A 23,550-nucleotide genomic window follows, 5' to 3' on the forward strand; every position below is an offset into this window, starting at 1 on the left:
AGGCTGAAAGTTCTAGTATGGATTCTGGAGAATCTTCATGTACTCTCCTCTGCAGTACTAATGGGGGAAGACAAGGGCAAGCTACTGTCCAAACCACAAGACCATGGAGTTGAATTATGAAGGGAAAATAAGGGAATTTCCCCCATAGTTTAGTGAAGGAGGTGAAGATCGGCAGACTTCCATCATCCAATCACGTGAAAGCAAAAATACAGTTTCATTTTCCTTGCATATGATTGGGTATTTCATGCAACGTGAATTGTGACCACACTCACTAGGATAAAGGAAAATGCCCTTGCAAAGTGAACAGCCTGTTTGCCTTTAGTAACTCGACCACTATAAGTCATTCTGTACTTTTTGTTTTGACCATCAAATATGATCTCAACATATAGTTTTCTTGGATTGAATAACTCCACTGTCTAAAACAGACTGCTATGGCTGGAGGATAGGAAACAGAAAGACGTTGCCCATAGCCACCATCACCATAGTGACACCTGGGATATGATCAAATGGGAACCTCCATTATTCTTTTTGTCAAGTTTCTTCATGTTTTTATAGATTCTCCCCATTGCCACCATTAGCCACCTGCCTGTCAAATACGGCTGAATAGCTGTTCGAAAGACATATGGTTAAACGTACAGAGCATAATGCATTAGCGTGTTAGAGCACATGACTGAAGACTGGAGGGGGCTGGGGGATATTATGTATTTATAAAGTATGGAACTGGTTTCTGACTAGACAGGAGTAGGTTGGCAGCTTGAAAAGGCATCCTGCAGTCCTGACGCGGGTCAGTGCAAACTGTAAACAGGCAGTCACTCATCACGCCGCCGACAATGAGAGTTATATATAAACCTTTCTATATCTGGGCCTGACAGTCACGACTATGTGCCAATCTGTTGCCTGTGGAGGTGTCAGAAAGGGATATTATCAGCAATATGTGGCACCTCATGTGTCAAATTCAGAGACTACCTCAAAGTGCAACCAAGTGGCATAATCAGAGAGCTCCTGTCCTTCCTACACTGCCAAAGAGGGACCGGCACATCAATCTGATAAGACCAGTATCTGATGTATGGGTCCTGCAGAGGCATATCACAGGCATCAAGTCCAACACCAATATAACTACATTCTTCTGACGGGAGCCCCAAGGCTTTAGAGATTCTAGTGCAAAAGGTCTACAGAAAATATGTCTCTAAAAAAAGGACTGAGCACTTCACAACTAATGTTATGAGAGATCCATTCTCTGCTGTAACCCTAATACACTCTTTATGAAATGATGCTCATCACTAAAAGTGATATTAAAGTCAAACAGCCTCAGGCTGCCTCATTCTAGGGACACGTGCAGGAACCATCCCCCCTTCCTCAGGCTGCCTCATTCTAGGGACACGTGCAGGAACCATCCCCCCTTCCTCAGGCTGCCTCATTCTAGGGACACGTGCAGGAACCATCCCCCCTTCCTCAGGCTGCCTCATTCTAGGGACACGTGCAGGAACCATCCCCCCTTCCTCAGGCTGCCTCATTCTAGGGACACGTGCAGGAACCATCCCCCCTTCCTCAGGCTGCCTCATTCTAGGGACACGTGCAGGAACCATCCCCCCTTCCTCAGGCTGCCTCATTCTAGGGACACGTGCAGGAACCATCCCCCCTTCCTCAGGCTGCCTCATTCTAGGGACACGTGCAGGAACCATCCCCCCTTCCTCAGGCTGCCTCATTCTAGGGACACGTGCAGGAACCATCCCCCCTTCCTCAGGCTGCCTCATTCTAGGGACACGTGCAGGAACCATCCCCCCTTCCTCAGGCTGCCTCATTCTAGGGACACGTGCAGGAACCATCCCCCCTTCCTCAGGCTGCCTCATTCTAGGGACACGTGCAGGAACCATCCCCCCTTCCTCAGGCTGCCTCATTCTAGGGACACGTGCAGGAACCATCCCCCCTTCCTCAGGCTGCCTCATTCTAGGGACACGTGCAGGAACCATCCCCCCTTCCTCAGGCTGCCTCATTCTAGGGACACGTGCAGGAACCATCCCCCCTTCCTCAGGCTGCCTCATTCTAGGGACACGTGCAGGAACCATCCCCCCTTCCTCAGGCTGCCTCATTCTAGGGACACGTGCAGGAACCATCCCCCCTTCCTCAGGCTGCCTCATTCTAGGGACACGTGCAGGAACCATCCCCCCTTCCTCAGGCTGCCTCATTCTAGGGACACGTGCAGGAACCATCCCCCCTTCCTCAGGCTGCCTCATTCTAGGGACACGTGCAGGAACCATCCCCCCTTCCTCAGGCTGCCTCATTCTAGGGACACGTGCAGGAACCATCCCCCCTTCCTCAGGCTGCCTCATTCTAGGGACACGTGCAGGAACCATCCCCCCTTCCTCAGGCTGCCTCATTCTAGGGACACGTGCAGGAACCATCCCCCCTTCCTCAGGCTGCCTCATTCTAGGGACACGTGCAGGAACCATCCCCCCTTCCTCAGGCTGCCTCATTCTAGGGACACGTGCAGGAACCATCCCCCCTTCCTCAGGCTGCCTCATTCTAGGGACACGTGCAGGAACCATCCCCCCTTCCTCAGGCTGCCTCATTCTAGGGACACGTGCAGGAACCATCCCCCCTTCCTCAGGCTGCCTCATTCTAGGGACACGTGCAGGAACCATCCCACCTTCCTCAGGCTGCCTCATTCTAGGGACACATGCAGGAATCATCCCACCTCCCTCAGGATGCCTCATTCTAGGGACACGTGCAGGAACCATCCCACCTCCCTCAGGATGCCTCATTCTAGGGACACGTGCAGGAACCATGCCACCTCCTTCAGGATGCCTCATTCTAGGGACACGTGCAGGAACCATCCCACCTCCTTCAGGATGCCTCATTCTAGGGGCACGTGCAGGATCAATCCCACCTCCCACAGGATGCCTCATTCTAGGGACACGTGCAGGAACAATCCCACCTCCCTAAGGCTTGCCAGTGCATCACTAAACACAAATGGTTACATCATTTAAAGTGATATGAAAGTAAAAAAAATTTTAAGCTCATTCAAATACTGATAAAATGGATACTGCTCCTGGATGTTTAAAACTAAAAGCTTCCTGCTGAAGTAACAGACACACCCAAACCGTGATCCCGGGTGGCTCATAGACCGGTCGCTTCAGTCTGTTTCCTTCTCCCCGCCATCGATGAAATGTCCCTCGTAAACACAGTCCGGTCACCCAGACACCGGTCTAGAAGCCAGCCAGGATTGTGGTTCGGAAAGTATACCTCTGTAATTGATCTCACTAAACAAAACCAGCACTTATCCCGTGAAGAGCAGGAACCCCACTGCAAGGGTTAACATTTGATTTGCCCAGAGTTCTTCTTCAACTCCCCCACAGGCCTATATCGGCATTATAGAGGAACTACGACCTCCTACCCCTTACAGCCATGGAAGGTGCCATTACAACCTATAATTAGATTGCAGTTGCCATGGTATTGCACATGTGATTAGCTATGAAACAAGCCATTCGAGGGCTCGAACGTTCGGTTGAAAGCTGAAACGTGCACAATAATAAGCACATGGGCTGATTCTCTTTTCTAAAGTCTAGGTGTCCTTAAAGGAAAATCTTTAGTGACAGAAATAATGTGAGCGCGCATGCTTGGCTTCACCTGGTAAGAGACTTTAGCAGGAGGATAGCTTACACAGCAAACAACTCATCAGAATGCAAAGAGATTTGGTTGCATGTACTTGGATCAGCCTTTCTGTGCAATGGTACCCGGCGGTGCCTTATGGCTTCCTCAGGGGTGCCTCAAAATCTTGTCATGGTAGGACTCCGATATGAAGCGGGGACTGAGGACTCTAATGTGAAGGGGGCAAACCCACATGTTTGTGTTTTGTGTGGGGTTCCCCCTTAAAAGTCCATTACATTTTAGACTGGGGTGCATCAAGATTTTCACATTTTTAAAGGGTGCTGTGACTGAAAAACAAGTTGAGGAATGCTGACTTAGAAGGTGATGTCTGCGTGTGGCTGGAGAGTCCATTCCGTCCAACTGACTTCCCCTAAAATAATTGGTTGTGTGCATCTACACAAAGTACACAGTCTGAAGCCAATAGCAGCTGATCTGACCGTCTTATTTCTCCGAGTACCTAAATGTACACCCCATACTCATGTTAAAGTACCTAAATGTCTAGAACATTCTTGGAGCTCTCCTATGTATGGATGTTTCCCCAAGTTCCCCAAATCCCTATTATACAAACTTCAATGCCAGGAGGGCAAACCAAGAGCTGTATTTCATTAGACTTGGGCCTCATTCACACTGCCGTATAGATGCGCGCAGCGTATTTTCCCATATGCAAATAAATGGCTCCATACACATAGCTGCGTATGGAGCCATATATTTGCATTGCGTAAAGATGCGCAAAAAAATGGACCCGAGATGCGTTCAGCCTCCGTATTCCTGCGTATTTTATGCATGTACGTGCATACAGTGCATTCAAATTTCTATTAAGAATGATGCATTCTGGGATTGCATACAGTGCACGCATACACGCCATATACAATCTGGCTCTTGCGTTGTGTGTGCATGAGGCCTGAAACTCGGCAGACGAGGAAGCCATTGCTTAGTCCATCTAGATCTATAAATGACAAGCTCACAATGACATGATTATCCTCCTCGGGTGGAATGCTATAAAACATTACGTTATGATACATTCCCTCCAGGGAATAGAATCAAATCCTCCAGTCGTGCTACTGACTCTACATTCCACATGTGGAGTTGTGTTACTAATACCATTCCTGTTCCAGGTAGAATCCACTTATCCTAAACAAGCCGCATGCAAAGGGAGAGGGCTCTATTTTGGGTAAACAAGGATCGGGTCACAGGGGAACGAGTAGCAGAAAACAAACAGAAAATACAGAATAACAGAAGACAATGGTAGAAAGAAATCTGGCCGTACGGCTTCTATTACTTTGCAAATACCGCACTTGCGGTCACCTGGAACGCATGATCTGGAGACTTGTCAACTGAGGGGACGTTCTAATGAATGGCCAAAAAGAAAAAGGGTGTATTGAACCTAACGGCTCGGTACATACTTCCACGCTGGGCAGGTATTGCGTCGCATGTTGTGTTCTGTGCTAGGCAAATATTGGCCAAAATAGGACAGGTTCTGGATGTTTTTTGTATCTATCCGATGTAGCCTCAGACATTGACTACTGGAGGAGCTCATTCTTGCCTTTACTGGGAGAAGTTTCATTTTATTGTGTAAGCCAGGGGTAGGCAACCTCCAGCTGTAGTGAAACTACAAATCCCAGCATGCCTCTGCCTTTAGGAGTCCTGCCTGTGGCTCTCTGAGTCCTTTAATGGGGCTTGTTTTTGAGAGCTGGAGCCCCTAGGTTGCCTACCGCTGGTGTAAGGCATGTTTTTGTGTATGGTAGGTGTTCATAAGCAGATGTCAGTGGCTCTTGTATAGGAAGCTGTTGAGGCTCACTGACACGGGCGTGAATGGCCATATACCATTAAAACCAAACAATGCTTCTGCACCCGGCAGTGACAGGTGTTATGTGCAGCCGTGGGCAGCAGGCGGTACAAATCAATGACAGGCTGCAGCTGTACATACACTATATTGCCAAAAGTATTGGGACGCACATGTACATGAACTTTAATGGCATCCCAGTCTTAGTCCGTAGGGTTCAATATTGAGTTGGCCCGCCCTCTGCCGCTATAACAGCTTCAACTCTTCTGGGAAGGCGTCCACAAGGTTAAGGAGTGTGTCTATGGGAATGTTTGACCATTCTTCCAGAAGCGCATTTGTGAGGTCAGGTACTGATGTTGGACAAGAAGGCCGGGCTCGCAGTCTCCACTCTAATTCACCCCTAAGGTGTTCTTTCGGGTTGAGGGCAGGACTCTGTGCAGACCAGTCAAATTCCTCCACCCCAAACTCGCTCATCCATGTCTTTTTGGCCCTTGCTTTGTGTGCTGGTGCGCAGTCATGTTGGAACAGGAAGGGGCCGTCCCCAAACTGTTCCCACAAAGTTGGGAGCATAAAATTGTCCAAAATGTCTTGATTGCTTTAAGAGTTCCCTTCACTGGAACTAAGGGGACAAGGCCAACCCCTGAAAAACAACCCCACAACATAATCCCCCCTCCACCAAACTCTACACTTGGCACAATGCAGTCAGGCAAGTACCGTTCTCCTGGCAACCGCCAAACCCAGACACGTCCATCGGATTGCCAGACAGAGAAGCGTGATTGGTCACGCCAGAGAACATGTCTCCACTTCTCTAGAGTCCAGTGGCGGCGTGCTTTACACTACTACATCCTAACGCTTTGCATTGCACTTGGTGATGTAAGGCTTGGATGTAACTGCTTGGCCATGGAAACCCATTCCATGAAGCTCTCTACGCACTGTTGTTGTGCCAATCTGAAGGCCACACGAAGTTTGGAGGTTTGTAGCTATTGACTCTGCAGACAGTTGGCGACTTCTGAGCACTGTGCGCTTCAGCATGTGTTGACCCCGCTCTGTCATTTTACATGGCCTACCACTTCGTGGCTGAGTTGCTGTTGTTCCCAGTTGCTCCCACTTTGTTATAATACCACTAACAGTTGACCGTGGAATATATAGTAGCCAGGAGATTTCACGGATGGACTTATTGCACAGGTGGCCACCTATCACCGTACCACGCTTGAATTCACTGAGCTCCTGAGAGCGACGCATTCTTTCACAAATGTTTGTAGAAGCGTCTGCATGCCTAGGTGCTTGATTGTATACACCTGTGGTCATGGAGGTGATTGGAACACATGAATCCAATGATTTGGAGGGGTGTCCCAATACTTTTGGCAATATAGTGTACCTGCTCATCCGAGCCTTTCTATCAGTACAGGGATGGATGAGTTTGAGCCCAGGGTCACTCATCTGTCCCTGTACAGATGTAAACACTCAGAGGTATATCCATACAGATCATACAGCCTGTCATTGATTTGTACAGGCTGCTGCCCGCGGCTATACACAACCCCTGTCACTCCCGGGTGCAGCAGTATTGGTTGTTTTTGAAGGTGTACGGCCATTCACGCCCGTGTGCATGGGCTCTTATTTACATCTGAACTAGAGCTCCATGCCATTTAAATATAGCCTGCTTATCTAATCTGTATCTATACCTATATAATAAATATAACTTACAGCTAGGACAGTGCTAAAGTTTAATACACATTCAATTACATCGAAGCAGTTCATACACTTTGTACATCTGTAGAGGAGCAGTTCAGCCTGCCAAGAGCGTATTATGTACACCACCATTGCTTAGACTGCTGCCACTGATCTCCACTAAAAAAAGCTAAATGTCGGATTGTCATGCAGGTTAGAGCTGCAGCTAACGATTATTTTCAAAATCGATTAGTTAGCCGATTATTAAGTTCGATTAATCGGTTAATCGGATAAACAATAAAATAAATTTTAAAAAATGGCTCCAATGATGGGACTACTAGTTTGTATTGAGGTTGTAGTCCATCACAGGAGAAAGCTTGGAGCGGTGGAAGTAAAAAAGAAAAAAAATAGTGTGGTGTGCAATATAGTGAAATGGAAAGTGTAAAATTATACAGCAATGAATGCAGAATGGCATCGGCTATAGAGGACTACAAATCCCAGCAATAATACAATACACAGTGCAATGCAGAATACCGCCAGCTATAATGTACTATTGCTGAGATTTGTTGTATTCCTCATCCTCTAGCTTCACCACTTTGAGTGACTGACCCAGAACAAGCATGCATGCATTTCATCCTTTCTTCATCTGCTGCATGCTTATACCTAGGCAATAATTCAAAAAAACTGAAACCCAACGTTCAGCATTGCACTCAAGGAACTTGGCTAGTAGTAGTCACATACAGCAGGGCATGTTCTGTAATGTTGAAGAGGTTTCATAGCATATCCAAGAAGCTACATGTAGCTATAAAACATCTTCAATAGTGCAGAACAAGTCCAGTTGAATGTGACTACTAATACCTATACCATGACCCAATGAGCTCTTCACAGCCATTCAAGAAACTTGCCTTTGAAGAAAGTTAGCAATAGGAGACAAGGTGCTTGTCTTATAACAGGTTCAGGAGCAGAGAGATGTAGGTAGTCAGTGATATCAGTGCAGGAGCAGAGAGATGTAGGTAGTCATTGATATCAGTGCAGGAGCAGAGAGATGTAGGTAGTTATTAATATCAGTGCAGGAGCAGAGAGATGTAGGTAGTCATTGATATCAGTGCAGGAGCCTGACAGATCCTTCTCTGAATATAAAGGACAATTAGTACCCAGTGTGAATGTAGCCTGATGTTCAGCATCATTGGGAATGTTTGTATACTGTTCATATAACAGCAATAGGCAGCATAGACAAGCTGGCCATACACTGCCCGAAATATGGCCGACTCCTACTGACTTCACTGAAAACTGAGCTGTGAGTGGCCTCGGCTTCACCACTTCATTCAACTTTTGTCCAAAGAGCTAGGCTGAAAATTGTAAGCTGAACAGTGATTGTAGCCAATCAGCTGTGGGTGCCAGCTGTCAGAATGCAATAGCCCGGCCTGGGAAATTCCCCCGTCTATGCTATTTCGATGGCTAGGGGAATCGTTCATTTTTTTCTTGCCTGTGGTGGTGAATGAGAAGAAACGACTAGTATCTGGCAGAACAAATCACTGCTATATACAGGCTGTCACTTTATGTTTTCCCCAGCTGTAAGCATTACGTCCCCACTATTCAGAAATGTGTTCTAGAAGTCCAGGGACTGAAGATTCTTAACCAACAGCAAATCAGCAGATGAGATGAATACATACATTCCAGAAACTGCATACATAGGAGTGCTGGGCTGGGGGAGTCTAATCCAGGAAAACTTCCATGGAAACCAAACAAAAAGATATTTTCCGCAGGGTCATGACTGCTGGAATTATACCGTGTGCCAGTGGTAAGTTGGCTACACATTGGGGGCATGTCCTAAAAACTAGAGCAGACCGAATCTAGAGCAGTTGCCAGTGGCAACCAATCAGCATCTTTCTTCAGTTAAAGTAGTATTAAAGGTCTGGGCCTTTTTTACCTTGATGCATTCTCTGCATTCAGGTAAAAACCGCATTAAACCTTTTTCTCCCCCAACTTACCTGTCAGCGACGCTTGTACCCGCCGCCGTTCCCGAAGTGATCCTCCGTTCCCCATACTTCCTGGTTGCAGGAGGAGGATACTGATGGCAGAGGAGCCATGGGCTCCTTCTGCCATCAATCAAAGTGTTGGTCAAAGAGAAGGGGGCGTGGCCTGCCACAGGGCTGTGTGTGTCTATGGATGCACACAGCCACGGCGGGCACAAACGCGCACGGATGCCTCCATTAGGCGATGGAGGCACCCATGCGGGGGGAAGAGCGCTGTGGGGACCCACTTGAAAAGGAGGAATTTAAAACTTTTAAAGAAAAACAACAGCAGCCTCAGGCAAAGGTGGGTCTCCTTATAGCAACTATTAAAAAAAAAGGAAGGTTTAACATCACTCTAAGCTTTTTTAAATGATACGGGGAAGCTGACTGGTTGCCATGGGCAACTGATCCAGATTCTGTCTGCTCCATCCGTTTTAAGCCCCCTTTCCCGCCAAAACTGTAGCAGACAAAATCTGGAGCAGCTGTGCATGGCAACCAATCAGCTTCTCTCTTTCATTTTCAAACCTTAACTGAACAAACTGAAGATGGAAGCTGATTGGTTGCCATGCACAGCTGCTCCAGATTGTGTCTGCTCCAGTTTTGAAAAAAATCCCCCATTTTGTTCTTTTATGAAGCAGTGTGCATTGATTATTTTTCTGCAAACTGTGGAGTTATCCTTTAAGTTTAATTACTGGAAGACAAGTAGAGCCCACTGTGAGCCTGAATCAGCCCCCAAATGATGCTGGAAGTACACATAGTTCTTGTAGTGCCACACACAGGAGAAGAGGAAGCTGGTGAGCTCAGCGGACAGGCGCTGTGTGATCAGAAGACAGGCGGCATTTATAGTATACAGAGAACACAGCTCAGCTGACACAGCTGACACTACAGTATTCTGTATATAGGACAGGAAAGGGTGAGACACATCCAGCAGGTGCTGGTGGATACAGATACACAATGCCATCAAATACTGGTCATACTGGACACACAATGATCACACGTTATGTGTAAGTAAAGTGATGTCTTATCTGCAGAAGTATCACCACAACATCTCTGTGCCATGAGCCAGCCATCTACAAAACTGCTGCCATTCACTCCAAAGACATGCTGGAAGGTTAATTGGCTCCTGTCTAAGTTGGTCCTCTATGTATGCATGTGAAATGGGGACCTTAGATTGTAAGCGCCTCGAGGGTAGCGACTGATGTGAATGTGCAACTATGTAAAGTGCTGCGTAAATTATCGGCGCTATATAAATATCTGTAATAATAATAATCTGAAGAGATTCTTTCTAGTTTTTACCAAACAGTTGACCCAAGGCAGACAACCAGGAGCAAACAAAGCAGATGTGAGCCCTAACTGGGTGGGATTTAGTTTGCTGTAGCGCTGTGTATTATAAAATAAATGTTCTTTTTTTGTTTATAAAACAAATTTTAATCTGCTGTTGCATTTTAGTGCTGATCTTCTCCAGGCTCTTCCAGTCATTTCCTGTCTACATGCATTCCCTCCAGCATTGGCTGTACATCATTGCTCCAGACTGGCATCCTGATAGTGACAATGGTGGACCATGCCTGCAACATGTGTGTCGGCCATGTCGTTTTATAGTGTCCACCAGCGGCGCATGTGACAGTATGACAACGTAGGAGCAAAAATGGGAGACCGCCGTCACCCTATAAACAGGAAGTGTATGAACAAAGACCTTCAACAGCCTCGCTCCATCACATGGGACTGCCAGGTCCTCTTTAACCAAAGCTGTAGATTTGAAAAGATTGAAAACAACATCTGAAATGTAGCTTGCGGTAAAATGTAGCTGTAGCTCGCGGCATACTGAGACGCCGCAGCTGTACCCGCCCCTCCCCCGTCCGTCCGTTCAGCCAGTCAGCGCTGGCGGATCGGAGCTGGGAGGGGGGAATCCAGCCCCTCCCCTGTCATGGCAGAGAGCCGTGACAGGATCGAGAGCGAACACATATCGGCGTTCGCTCACCTCCCGATCTACTGAGCCGACCTGTGACAGTTTCATTGTCACAGGTCGGCAAGAACTATGAGGTAAGTGAAAAGCACTCTCCTCATAGTTCTCCTTTAAAGCTGAACTCGGGGCTGGCGGAAAACCCCTTGTAGCGGACCCCCCTGCACTGTTAAGGTTAAAATCTCATTCATTCTAAGGGGGAGATGAAGAGGCGACATTACTTGTCTTGACCCCCATTCTGGTAGGCTCTGGCGCTATACTCTCTTGCCTGACGCTCCGGCCTGTAGGTGGTCCCTCTGCGTCATCACGTAAAATGTAGGACTATTACCCTGCATGTATGTAGAGGAGGCAAGCGTGGGACAGGGGCAGGGCCTCCCTATAGTGAGGCAGTCTAAAGAGCTAGCCATAGGCAGCACGTCATTGGGTCACGTGGGGGTACCCCCTTTCCAGCCAAAGTGTCCCAGATTGCTAAGAGATTCAACATCAGTGAGCTGGGCATCCTGCCCAGCTGGGACAAAATGTCGAACGTTCATTGGTCAGACCAAAGAGAAGCACTTCTGGGCCAGGGACCAGGTCCTGGAAGATGGATGCTCTCCATGATCACGTGACCATGCTGACCAATGAGTGCTCCCGATTTTGCTCATTACATGCTGCAGCACTGTGACCGTACACTGGCTGGCGGGGGGAAGACACAGGTATGTGCAGCGGGGGCAAGGAGAGGTGGCACATTTTGTGAGAACTAACCCTTTAGTAATTGACATTGATAGTGACTTAAAGCACACCTCCAGACAATATATTTTTTAAGTTATGGAAGGATAAGAACCTGAGTCAGGTTTTCAATTGTCACCTGTGTTCCTTTTAGGGAGATTTCCTTTTCTGAACCAGTGACACTCACAGGTTGCATTGGCAGGTAACAGGGAGTGATTGGGAATCACCCCAGCAGGGTAACAGACCACAAATAAAACCTGACAGAGGTTCTAACCATTACCCATTTCATCCGCAATGAAAAGAAAACTTTTGGCTGAGGTTGGGCCTCAATTTCATTCTCCGGCCAGCATTAATGTTTCCGCACCAGCACCGCCCTTCCACTAGGGAAGCCTTCTCATTATGTGGACTTTATCCCAAGCATCCAAGACCCTTCCAGTTAGCAAATGAACAGGAGGTCACACAGGATGTTTCCCCCCAATATTAAACCCCAGTGCCCATTCCTGCGGAATTCTTAGAATTGCAGAGCCATATGCATGCATGTGTTCTTATTCTTTGGTTACAAGTGTCTCTTATAATGTATACATTGCGAGGCTCGCAGCAGCAAGAAGCGGAGGAAATCACATCAGAATACGAGATGAGGAAAATATGCTTTACAAGACAACACATGCTTTGCTGCGCACAGCAGGCCATAAACCTAACAAAACCATACAACACATTGACCTAAAAGAACTAATGGAAAGCAAAGCGTGTGCGCTCGCATGCCGTGTCAATATACACACTGATTTTGTTTGCTTAACTCCGTTGTCCAATACCCATTACTCATTAATCTTCCCCCTTGAATCGGACGCTGGAATCCGTCTATACAACACATTGCTTTCTCATTGCAAGGTAATATACACATGCAAGCCAGATACTACAAATGCCAGTTAAAGCACAACTCCGGGGGGGGGGGGGGGGGGCAAAATGATTCTTAACCCTTGCACTGGGGCTATCCCTGCATTGCAAGGGTTAAGTGCTCGTTTTGGTCTATGGAAGTAAATAAAGTTATACTCGCTTAGTCCTCAGAGCCGACCGGCTGGAACAGTGCTCCCTCCAGCCTGTCTCTTCCTCCGCTGGAGCGATGGTATGTCCCTTGGCGTCCTCATGTCCAATACAATGTTATGACTCTGAGACATTAGGCCACTGGAGCGGAGGGAGAGAGACGTTGGAAGTACCGGTCTAAGAGCAAGCTGACTCCGAGGATCAGGCGAGTATAACTATGTTATTTCCCTCTCTAGACACAAACAAGCACTTAACCCTTTCAATGTGGGGGTAGCCCTTCTACAAGGGTTAATTAAAACTGTCCCCGTAGTTCTTCTTTAAAGTAAATCCTACCTGCAAGTCATGCCAGTGCTAGAGATCATTGTAACCACCTCAGTACCACCTGTGTTACCCCTTCCTGTCCAGGCCATTTTTCAGTGCTGTGATAGTTTGACTGACAAGTACTCAGTTATAAAGCACAGTACTCACATTCATGTCATACCTTTTTTTGAGAGCTTTCTTTTGGGGGTATTTAAAATAGAAGTATGGCCAAACCTTTTTGTGGCTATTCATCTTTTTTGGACCATTGGTATTAATGTACTCCTGTGATCCAGAGTCAGCCTATAGCAAGCTATTGCCTGCTATCTGCTGACAGAGCAGAGCCATGATAAAGATATACTTTATGTTCAAAAGCACTTGCAGACCCTTTCCTTTTAAGACTTAACGCAAAACACAAACAATGGAGCTGAGCTTCACCAAAGCGTATTTTTACAAAAATATGCCCATAAAGTGCCCTGTTAGTGAAGCAGCTTCCTTCAGAGGCTTCTAACACAGCTGTTTTGCTCTGTAACAGATTCTCTTTAAAAGCACTGGATGCATTATAATTAGCTGTTTATTTGCAGCACTATGGCTTTATACCAGCAACCGTTCTCTGGCATCAGCACTTTTACAAAGGCAGCTAAAAGATATTGGGCGCAGTATCCTTCTGCATCGTTCAGCCACGTTCTGGAAGTCTGCTTTATGTACCACTAAGCTCACTGCAACATACCTTATTTCAACCACCATCATTTCAGGGGTACTAGTTTATATTTGCAGACCAGACTGCTAGATCGAGGTGTTACAAAAAATGTCCTTTAACCTTTATGTGTGAATGTAAAATGGCAGCTGTGATGTCAATCCTCCCAGGCGGTGAATCGTGTCACTTGTTCACTACATTAGCTGCAATGTGGACTTCTTTATTTCAGAAAGCCGTGCTCTGGTATATAAAGTTTACATATCAGATGTGAGAAATTCATGCAGAATGAAGAAAAGAGGTACAAGCCTTAAAGCAGAACTACATCCTCTTATCCTTTTACAGCCAAGGAAGGCGCCATCTTAGCCTCTATTTGGATTGCAGTTGTCATGGTGCTGCACATGTGATCAGATATGAGCACAGCAATTTGAGGGCTTGAAAGTTTGGTTGAGAGCTGGTCAAGCACAATGGCAACCTTGACAGTGGTCACACAAAAAACTAGGCCCCCATTCACACCTGAGATATCCCCGAAGAACAACGTTCAACATGAAGATTCTCATTATATGCAATCAGTGGAGCCCGTTCACACCAAAACATCATGCTGCTTTGTGTCGCACATGAGCTTTGGTTCCAGCATTTCTGGCCATCGACCTCAAGCAAGCAGCTAAAACAACATGACACCAGCATTTCAGTACTTGTTTTGCTCTAAAAGCTGGTCGTGTCCGCCTACCAATCTCAGGCCTGTGAACATGATGGAGTATTCAGGAGTGTCCATGTTTTATGTGGAGACCTTTATCCGCCCAGTGACGGCCCATAAGAATGTCTACAACCCCAGTGATGCCCATTACAAGAACCGTGGCAAGCAACAGAGGACCTGGAAAGAAACTGGATGTGAAGTTTTCCAAGATTAAGTTCTGATAGCACAAGGCACCACAATACCACACAGAAAAACTAGCAGATAAAAGGCCTACCACATATGATGTCACAGATGATACAGCTTTCCAATGGCCAAAACAATAATACTTGAAGCTTAAAAACACATGAAAAATGCAAAAAAATACATGACAAAATGCTTCAAAACATCACAAAAAATGCTTCATAAACACCTGCAAACGCTCATGGTCAAGTGTGAATGGTGGCTAAAGCTAGCCATTTAAAGCAATGAAAGCATTACACCAGTCTGACAGGGCTATTCACTAAAGGGTGAAGAGTTTGGAGAAGGCAGGAGAAGTGAACAATCTAGAACAACATAGCTGAACTGAAAAGTGAGCGGAATTGGAGAAATCAGCTATTTTGTCCAAGATTGTTCACTTCTCCTGCCTTCTCCACACTCTTCACCCTTTAGTGAATAACCCTGTGAGTGTCTACTGTAAGCCAGGATTGCAAAAACATATAGAACCAGAGCCAAAGCAAGAATTAGATTATGAAGTTCCCATTCTCCTATCAATCAGAATTTATCAATGGCAGTGCTCCAGAGCACTGATTCCATGGGATGATATCCATGGTAATACCATAGAGCATGTAGAAAGGTACAGTACTGGGGTGTTCCCTGATTCCATGGGATGATCTGTATGGTAATACCATAGAGCATGTAGAAAGGTACAGTACTGGGGTATCCCCTGCTTGCATGGGATGGTCCATCCCATATATAAAGGTACAGTACTGGGGTGTTCCCTGATTCCATGGTATGATCTGTATGGTAATACCATAGAGCATGTAGAAAGGTACAGTACTGGGGTGTCCCCTGCATGCATGGGATGATCTGTATGGTAATACCATAGAGCATGTAGAAAGGTACAGTACTGGGGTGCCCCCTGCTTGCATGGGATGGTCTGTATGGTAATACCATAGAGCATGTAGAAAGGTAAAGTACTGGGGTGTTCCCTGCCAGTTGTATTCCTCTTGCTCAAGGGCAAACAGAACTAGATGCTTACCAGACCAGACATAAGGCAATTCAATTCATGTGCTGAATCTAGCTAGGTATAACTGCAAACTAAAGTGTGCACAGAAAACCTATGCTCACATACCCTTAAAGTGGAACTCCAGGCAAACAGTTCAATATGACTGAGACTTCTTCAACTCTCTTCCTGTACAACAGGTTCACCTTAGCTTTGCTTGATACCCACAAAACCTGTTTGCTCCTTCTAATCACTATGTATCTGCATGACAACAGACCTACTTATTTTATCTGCAATATCTTTGTAATTGTATGTCCTGGAATATGCAATGTTCTACATGCTGTAATGTCAGAAAAGAAGCCCTCTGTGGGTAGATGAGATATGTACAGTATAAAGTTTTCCTTTTTCATATTTAGCACCGAAAGGGTCTATTTTGTCAGACAATGTCCACTAATTTTTTTTTCTCTGTACGTGTTGTAAGTGCAAAACTCTATAAATAGAATCTGATTTCAATTAAAACACACACACACACACACACACACACACAGTATATACGAAAATTATACATTTATGATTACTGTGGTAACTGGCAAAGAATTTGTAATTCCGACCAGTCATTCTAGTGACGCACACGCCTTGCTAATCCGTAAAATTGCTCTGCTTTCGGGTTCAGCTTTCTAGGTGCGTTCATACTTACTAGACAGAGGTGATGATGCTAATTCACTGTCCAAAGAGAAGGCAGAGATGTGACACAGGGATCTGCATTGCTGAACCACGAAAATTAAAGGCTAAGTTCATTCATACACGTTTAGTGTTCTACCTGCCAAAGGATTTGTAATTCTGTGCAGTCAATCCTGTCATTCACATACATTTTCCGCACTGCACGGCCAGACTGGTGTCACACACACAATTCCTAAATAAAGTACTTAAAAAGGGACAATTCACCTTTTCAGATGAAAAAAAGGAAAAGGTGAACTAGCTCACAACAACCTACCCACCCCATGGGCCCTACGGGACAGCATCCTGGAAGAAAGAAGGCTCGAAAGGGATTCTCATTGGGTGACACAGTCACACTTGCCAAGCTGACCAATGCCTGCTCGCCAATGCCACCATTATGGTGCAGTGAAGTTTTGTAGGTCGTGACCCAATACAGCGGCTGGGGTGGGCAGAGGGAGTGTGTCATCTGAGCAGCTAAATGGAGCAGAGACCGAGGTATAGGGAGGGTGTTGTGAGTAGAGCTGCAGCTAACGATTATTTTCAAAATCGATTAGTTAGCCGATTATTAAGTTCGATTAATCGGTTAATCGGATAAACAATAAAATACATTTAAAAAGTTGTGAGTTAGTCCACCATTTTTTCTCAAAAGTTGAACTGACCCCTTAAGTGCGTATTTAGGAACTATGTGCGTGACACCAGTCTGGCTTTCCAGTGTGGAAATTGTATGTGGATCACAACATTTGCTGCACAGAATTACAAATCCTTTGGCAGGTAAAACAGTACACATGTATGTATTCTGATTGTGCATTTACGTGTTTGACTTTTAATAAAGGTTTATGGGCTTGTCCTCTGCACTGGTGCTAAGCAGCACCCATGCTGTGCCTGCAATGCGACTTCAACCAGTGCAAACCTGGGTAATGCATAGAACACACATTTGTTATGAGGCAAAAATGCGATTACAAAGATTGTCATTATTGAGAAATAAACAGCCAGATGCCCAGTTAGCCAAGGCCTGCACTCCTCACATCAGAAATACATTTAGACTATAAGAGATAACAATACATGTGTGTTCTGTGCGTGGCGGTTGCGGGTAAGTGGTACAATTCAATTCATATCTCCCACAGACCTGCTTGTGAACCTCGAGAAGACGATAAACATGTTCCTTGCACACCAGCAGTGAGGTTTCAAGGAATTCCACAAGCACCTGGAGCTCAGCTAATTAATCCCAGGCCGCCTGAACTCTGAAAACCAAGCCCCAACCATTCCCAGGGCTGTCACATCTCACCCCAGCTCTGCATGTACCTTCACGTCAAATCACCACCTAATCTTTCCACTCTTCACAGACCTTGGCCACAACAAGGAATTATATACAAAAGGTTTGGGGTTGAGACGTATATAAAACGCAGCTCAGTAAATCTATCCATCAGAAACCTCCCAGTATTTCAGCTGAACAAAATGTACATGTAAAAAGCTTGCCATAGGTAGGTAGGTATGGTTGCCTTTGTTAAAGAACGACTCGAATATGGCTACTAAATAACTATCTTGTATGCTCGCTAGAAGAGAAAAGCTCATTTGCAGTCTAAAGGTGCCCATACACCTTACGAATATCGGCGGAATTTCGTTTGTGATCCCATTTTCGTCCGATATTCGGAAGGTTGATGGGCAGTGTACAACTGCAAATACTGTACAATTGGACAACTTTTGACTTTCCTGCAGGATAGAAAACCTCTGTCGAATCGTACGAAATTCGATAGGTTGATGGTGTTTTGGTACGTAAAAAAAAAAATCGCACCATTAACACTGCTCATGCGCAAGCGATAATCTGTGCGGTCGATTAAACAAGTTCGTCCAGGTAATTTCTGCTAAAACGCGACAAAAACGCACTGCACTGCAGCTAACATACTGACAGTCCCACTCCAGCAAAAAACTTTTTTTTTTAACTGGAACGCATCAAAAGGGCGGCAAAAAGGCACTGCATCAGTAGCACCGCGTCTGCAGATCCGCACCTGATCCGGACCTGATATCATGTGAACAGGCCCTAAGACTTGATACCCAAATTGTACCTGTGTCCACCTTTCTCCATCCCCAAACTCATGGACTGACACCTACTCCTCTATGACAGGCTGGGGAGATGTGGTGGCTACATGGATCTCCCAAACCCAAATCTTTACACATGCGCCAAAACCAAGCCTGGACGAATCCCAGGAGACAGGTAGCCAGTGCGCCCTAAAATTTCCAGCTGACACCTAACTTTTGAGGTTCTCTCTAGTTGTTGTCAATGAAGCTGGTGCCTAAAAAAAATCCTGCTGGTCCCTGAATTCAAGATTTATTTGACCCTTCATTTGTCCAGCCCTGGTCTAAATGTTAAGCAGCGCAGGAACGCCATCAAAACATTTTTGGTTACCTGACCAACTTAAATGCACCCAAGCTTTAAAAACAGATTGTGCACCCCATCTAAATATCGCTATAGGCATTGGTTACACCCTTGTTACTCCGACATAAACAAGGAGAACAAGTCTTCAATTTCCCTATAGGTGTAACTTGCAATTCAAAATTAAAAGGGCTCATTCACACAGGCGTACAAAACATTGGGGGGAATTCATCAAAACTGGAGCAGCTTTGCATAGCCACCAATCAGCTTCTATCTCTCATTTTCAAATCTCAACTGAGAAAACTGAAGAGAGAAGCTGATTGGTTGCCATGCACAGCTGCTCCAGATTCTGTCTGCTCCAGTTTTGCTAAATTCCCCCGGTTGTGTACCAATGCGTGCACAGTTAGTTTTGTATACATCTGGACGGCTTAGTCAGACAGCTGGGCCTGGCAGTACAAGGTAATGCTGCGTTCAGCAATATCAAAAAAAGCTGCATCCGAGAATGTATTTTGGTCCATATGTTACATTGTACACATGTAAACCTTACATGTACATGGGCCCTGCTGTTCAGGTTATTATCAATAGCCTGTGTTGCTTGCACTGCTGATTAATCAGTGATGCTGACATGTCACCTCGGAATAATTCATCAATACAACGGCAGCACATGTGCAGAATGACCTGGGCCTTCAGTTATTCAGAATCAATCAAGGTCATTCTGAGCATACGCCGCTGCCACATGAATGACTTATTCAAGGCTGACATGCGAGGGCTAGTTCACACCATACCTGCATTAGAACTGCGTCCGCACAGCTGCAGTGCAATGCGTTTTTGACATGTTTATGCCATTTTCTGGTGCGTTTTTTTTTTTTTTTTTAGCTCAAACTAGGCTTTCAGGTGCAGTCCACTGATTTCAAGTGCATTTGCATGCTTTATTGATGCGTTCCATTGTGATCAGGTGCTGCTAAAATGTGGCAAGCAGGACTTTTTCTGACTGCATCGGAATGGACTGCACTGGTGTGAACAGAGCACCAGAAATCCCATTGAAAAGCATTGTGATGCGATTTTGATACAGCTGCCAAACTGAACAGACTGCATCACAACCGCATCTTGTATGAACTAGCCCTAAAACATCAACCATGTGTTATTAGTGGTGCAGGCGCTGCTGGCTGCACGGTGTTGATACTGACATGTCCAGCACTGAATATGTCTTTCCGGAGGCGGTGGTGCATGTGCAGAATGCAGCAAGGCTGGCCAATAGGGTCCGTTCACATTGCATGTAGGTAAACACAAACATTACCTGTGTACAACAGATGGAAGACTGTTCATACATTGCCTTGCTGCCAGGGAAATCCTGCATTAAAGTAATACACCCATGTGAATGAGCTCTATTAGTCCACGTTCACACCTAGGTGTTTTGTCGCCAGGTAAGCGCCACAAATTGCTCGAGACAAGGAACGCCATTAAAGTCTATGGCCCCTGTTCACACGTGAGTGTTTTGTCACAAGCAGCAACACGCCTGTCGCTGGAAAAAGTACATGGACTACTTTTTGGCAGATTACAGCACTTTTTGGTCCCATAGACTTCAATTGGAAATGTTGTGCAACAAAACACTCATGTGTGAACAGGGCCATAGAAATGAATGGGAATCCTGGTCTTGAGGGCTTTGTCGCACTTCGCTTTCAGTGACAAAACGCCTAGGTGTTAATGTATATATGTCGGCAGAAATAAGGCAATTATAACCCCATTATACAGCAATGTTTCACCGCCACTACTTTTATCAGGTTTCAGGTACCCGGCAAACTGCTGAACCGTGCAGGTTACTTGTGGAAACCAAAGCAAAGCTGCACTTTCATAGATTTAGAGGAAACCTGTTAGAATAGAAATACACAAGCTGCCATTGCTGATCTGAAAATGTTAGGTGCCTGGCTTTGTTGCTTCCCCACTGCAATTATTACTTTCAGAGTCATGGAGCTGATCAGAAATGTAGAGACAATCAGATTACCTTCTCTGTATACCTGTACCAGGACAGTAACTCACAATGATCAATCAACAAGGTCAGCATGAGAGCCAGGCAACCAGAATATCAGAAGCAAAAATGACCAATGGCAGCCTGAAGACCTAATCTGACAATGATTGGGCTGTTTAAGAGGAAAGGCAGAATCACAGAGCCAACCAATATTAGGTTGGCCAATACGCAACTTGAATTTTGGAAGATTCCCAGAATTGTAGCAATTGTTGGCCCTGTATACACCACCTGGCTCAACAAACTGGGAGAAAAAAAAAAAATGAAAAGGTGTTGGGCAGAAAAAAGTCAGCCAATCAGCCGTAGTTACTGTTAGGCTATACTGACAGCTGCCAGTGGTCAGAATAGGAAGACTTGTGCATCCATGCTGTTTAGAGTGGATGGGGAATAGAATGATTCTGGGCTGAAGGAGAGAGATCCTTATGTGTATGGTCAGCTTTAGTTTGGATGTTGCCCGGGAAGGATAGAATATCCGATGACTGCATCTCCTGAGTTGGCAGATTTAGCCAAATCGAGAAAAGATTAGCCCACACAAACTACCCAAGACTGTCATCAGCCAGCCTTATCCTAATGTGTATGGGCACTTTGGTGTGTGGATATTACCAGCACGTCATTTCCAGACATCACAGCATATCTGCACAAATTAGGAGAAATAAAACCTATAAAACTAAAGCAAAAGATAGTTTATATACGACGAGTGCTATGTATAGTAACTCATGGCAACCTCAGATCAACATCCTGCATTCTATATGACTTAGAGGAAAGAGCATTGCTTTCTGCTGATGCTTCTCCTAAATATAGGCCATCTGTGTGATGTCTCCATAAAAATGGGTGATATACAACCCCCCCCCATACATCATTACAGGGTTACATTATTATACATTACCATTTGATTCTACACATCCAATGAATCCTTCTAATGAAAGGACAGTACAGATCACATGTAACAATGGAAGGACATTATATGATATAACCAGGCCATGACATCGCGTGACTGGGTCTAAGAGTGCAGTAGAACCTACACAAGACAAACACGGGCCAGGGTGACCCAGTAACCCACATTATACCAACGCTGCATCCTTCCATCCTGAGGGGGACGGAGAAATAAGAAAAGGCAGCCTACGACACAAGCAGACCTCTCCAAAGCCTCAGGATGAGCCAAATACCTGCATTGCACAACTGCCCACACATCCAAAGTCTACAAACATTCCAAATTCCACAGCAAGCTCTGATTTATAATCTGCAAGAAAAGGATGGACGACCATAACGTAAACTTCCCATGATAAATAAATGGCATACCGCCATTCCCCAAGCGTCAAAGACAGCTGTCAGAACAGGACATTGCTGAAAGAATGATTAGGCAACATGAGCCATTGAGTAAGCTGCAGGTAATACGCTGACGAGTGAGAAGTAAATATAAATGATTATCAAATATCTTTATCTACCGCTGGAATGCATTAGAATCACCCCGCTGTCAACTAATAATAGATTTGTTTAAAGACATTCTAATGGGCTCATCCAATAAGGTGCAGAGGAGTCACCTATAGTAACCAATCACAATTCATCTTAAACATACCTCTGACTGGTAGCTATTGGTGTCTGCGCTAAGAACATCCCATCTCCTATCTCTAATGGTCACCACGGTACAATCTTTGCACAGTCAACTATAGATTTACCAAAACTGTGCAATATGAGGACCAACCTAACCCATCCAATCAACTTCTGTCCAATCAGGCGAACCCTTAAGGTGCCCATACACCTTTCGTATGCGATCGACTTTTCGGCCGATAATCGTATGTGTGCATTGTAGTGTCCGACCGACACTACTGTACAATCGTACGACTTTTGACGGTCAAGCATGTTTGAAAACTTTGCTAGATCGTACGATTGTCGCAAGGTTGCTGGCGTTTCCGTCCGTCAAAAGTCGTACGATCTACACTGCGCTTGCGAAAATAAGGCAAATCAATTACCGCAATTCGTCCAGGTGCCTTTCCTTAATTACGGCTAAACTAATCTTGCGATCATCGGGGCATGATGGGGCTGCCGTACGAAAATCGTACAACTATTCGATTATCGGACGAAAAGTTTTGTCCGATAATCGTAAGGTGTATGGGCACCTTTACACTACATGCAAAGGAGATTGTACAACAGGGGTGGAGAAATGAATGTGGAATTCCAGAGCCGGTAGGATTTTTGTTTTAGGAGCCAGCTCCATTGACAACAACTAGCAAAAACCTAAATAGTTAGGTGCCAGATGCAATTTTTTAAAGGAGTTAAAGGAATTTCCCTGCCCTGTTCTACAATCAAATTGTAACATGTGTGGTGACCTCTGGGCCCAAATCACACCCAAGCATGAGCACAGCCAGGCAATACAGAGGCTTTTCTGCACGACTTGTAGTACAGGAGCAGAATGATTCCTCCTGAACAAAGCTTATGGACTTTTTCCAGTCATAGGCATCAAGCACAAATGCACAACAAACGCTCAGGTGCGAGTGGGATCTAACCTCTCCATTACAATTAGACCTGCAAGGGTTAAGTGGTTGGAAGAAGAGATCCAAAGTTGTGATTCTTCCCACCCTGACATGGAACTCATTCTGTCATGTCTCCTTCTCCTTTAATTGCTGCTCTAGCCACTAGAAATGCTGGGAGTGCAGGCATGTGTTCTCCTGTATCCCATATCTACTGAGACCCATAGAGCTGCAGACACACCACATCCCCCCCCCCCCC

General features: G+C 45.5%; 1 protein-coding gene across 9 annotated transcripts in view; it reads right to left on the minus strand.

Moving 5' to 3' along the window:
- AGAP1 (ArfGAP with GTPase domain, ankyrin repeat and PH domain 1) overlaps window positions 1-23,550 on the minus strand; it is a 382,012-nt gene that overhangs the window by 185,969 nt on the left and 172,493 nt on the right. The gene's annotated exons all lie outside the window — the stretch shown is intronic.

Source organism: Nanorana parkeri, unplaced genomic scaffold, assembly GCF_000935625.1.
Source record: "Nanorana parkeri isolate BGI_ZX_2015 unplaced genomic scaffold, ASM93562v1 scaffold329, whole genome shotgun sequence".
NCBI lineage: Eukaryota > Metazoa > Chordata > Amphibia > Anura > Dicroglossidae > Nanorana > Nanorana parkeri.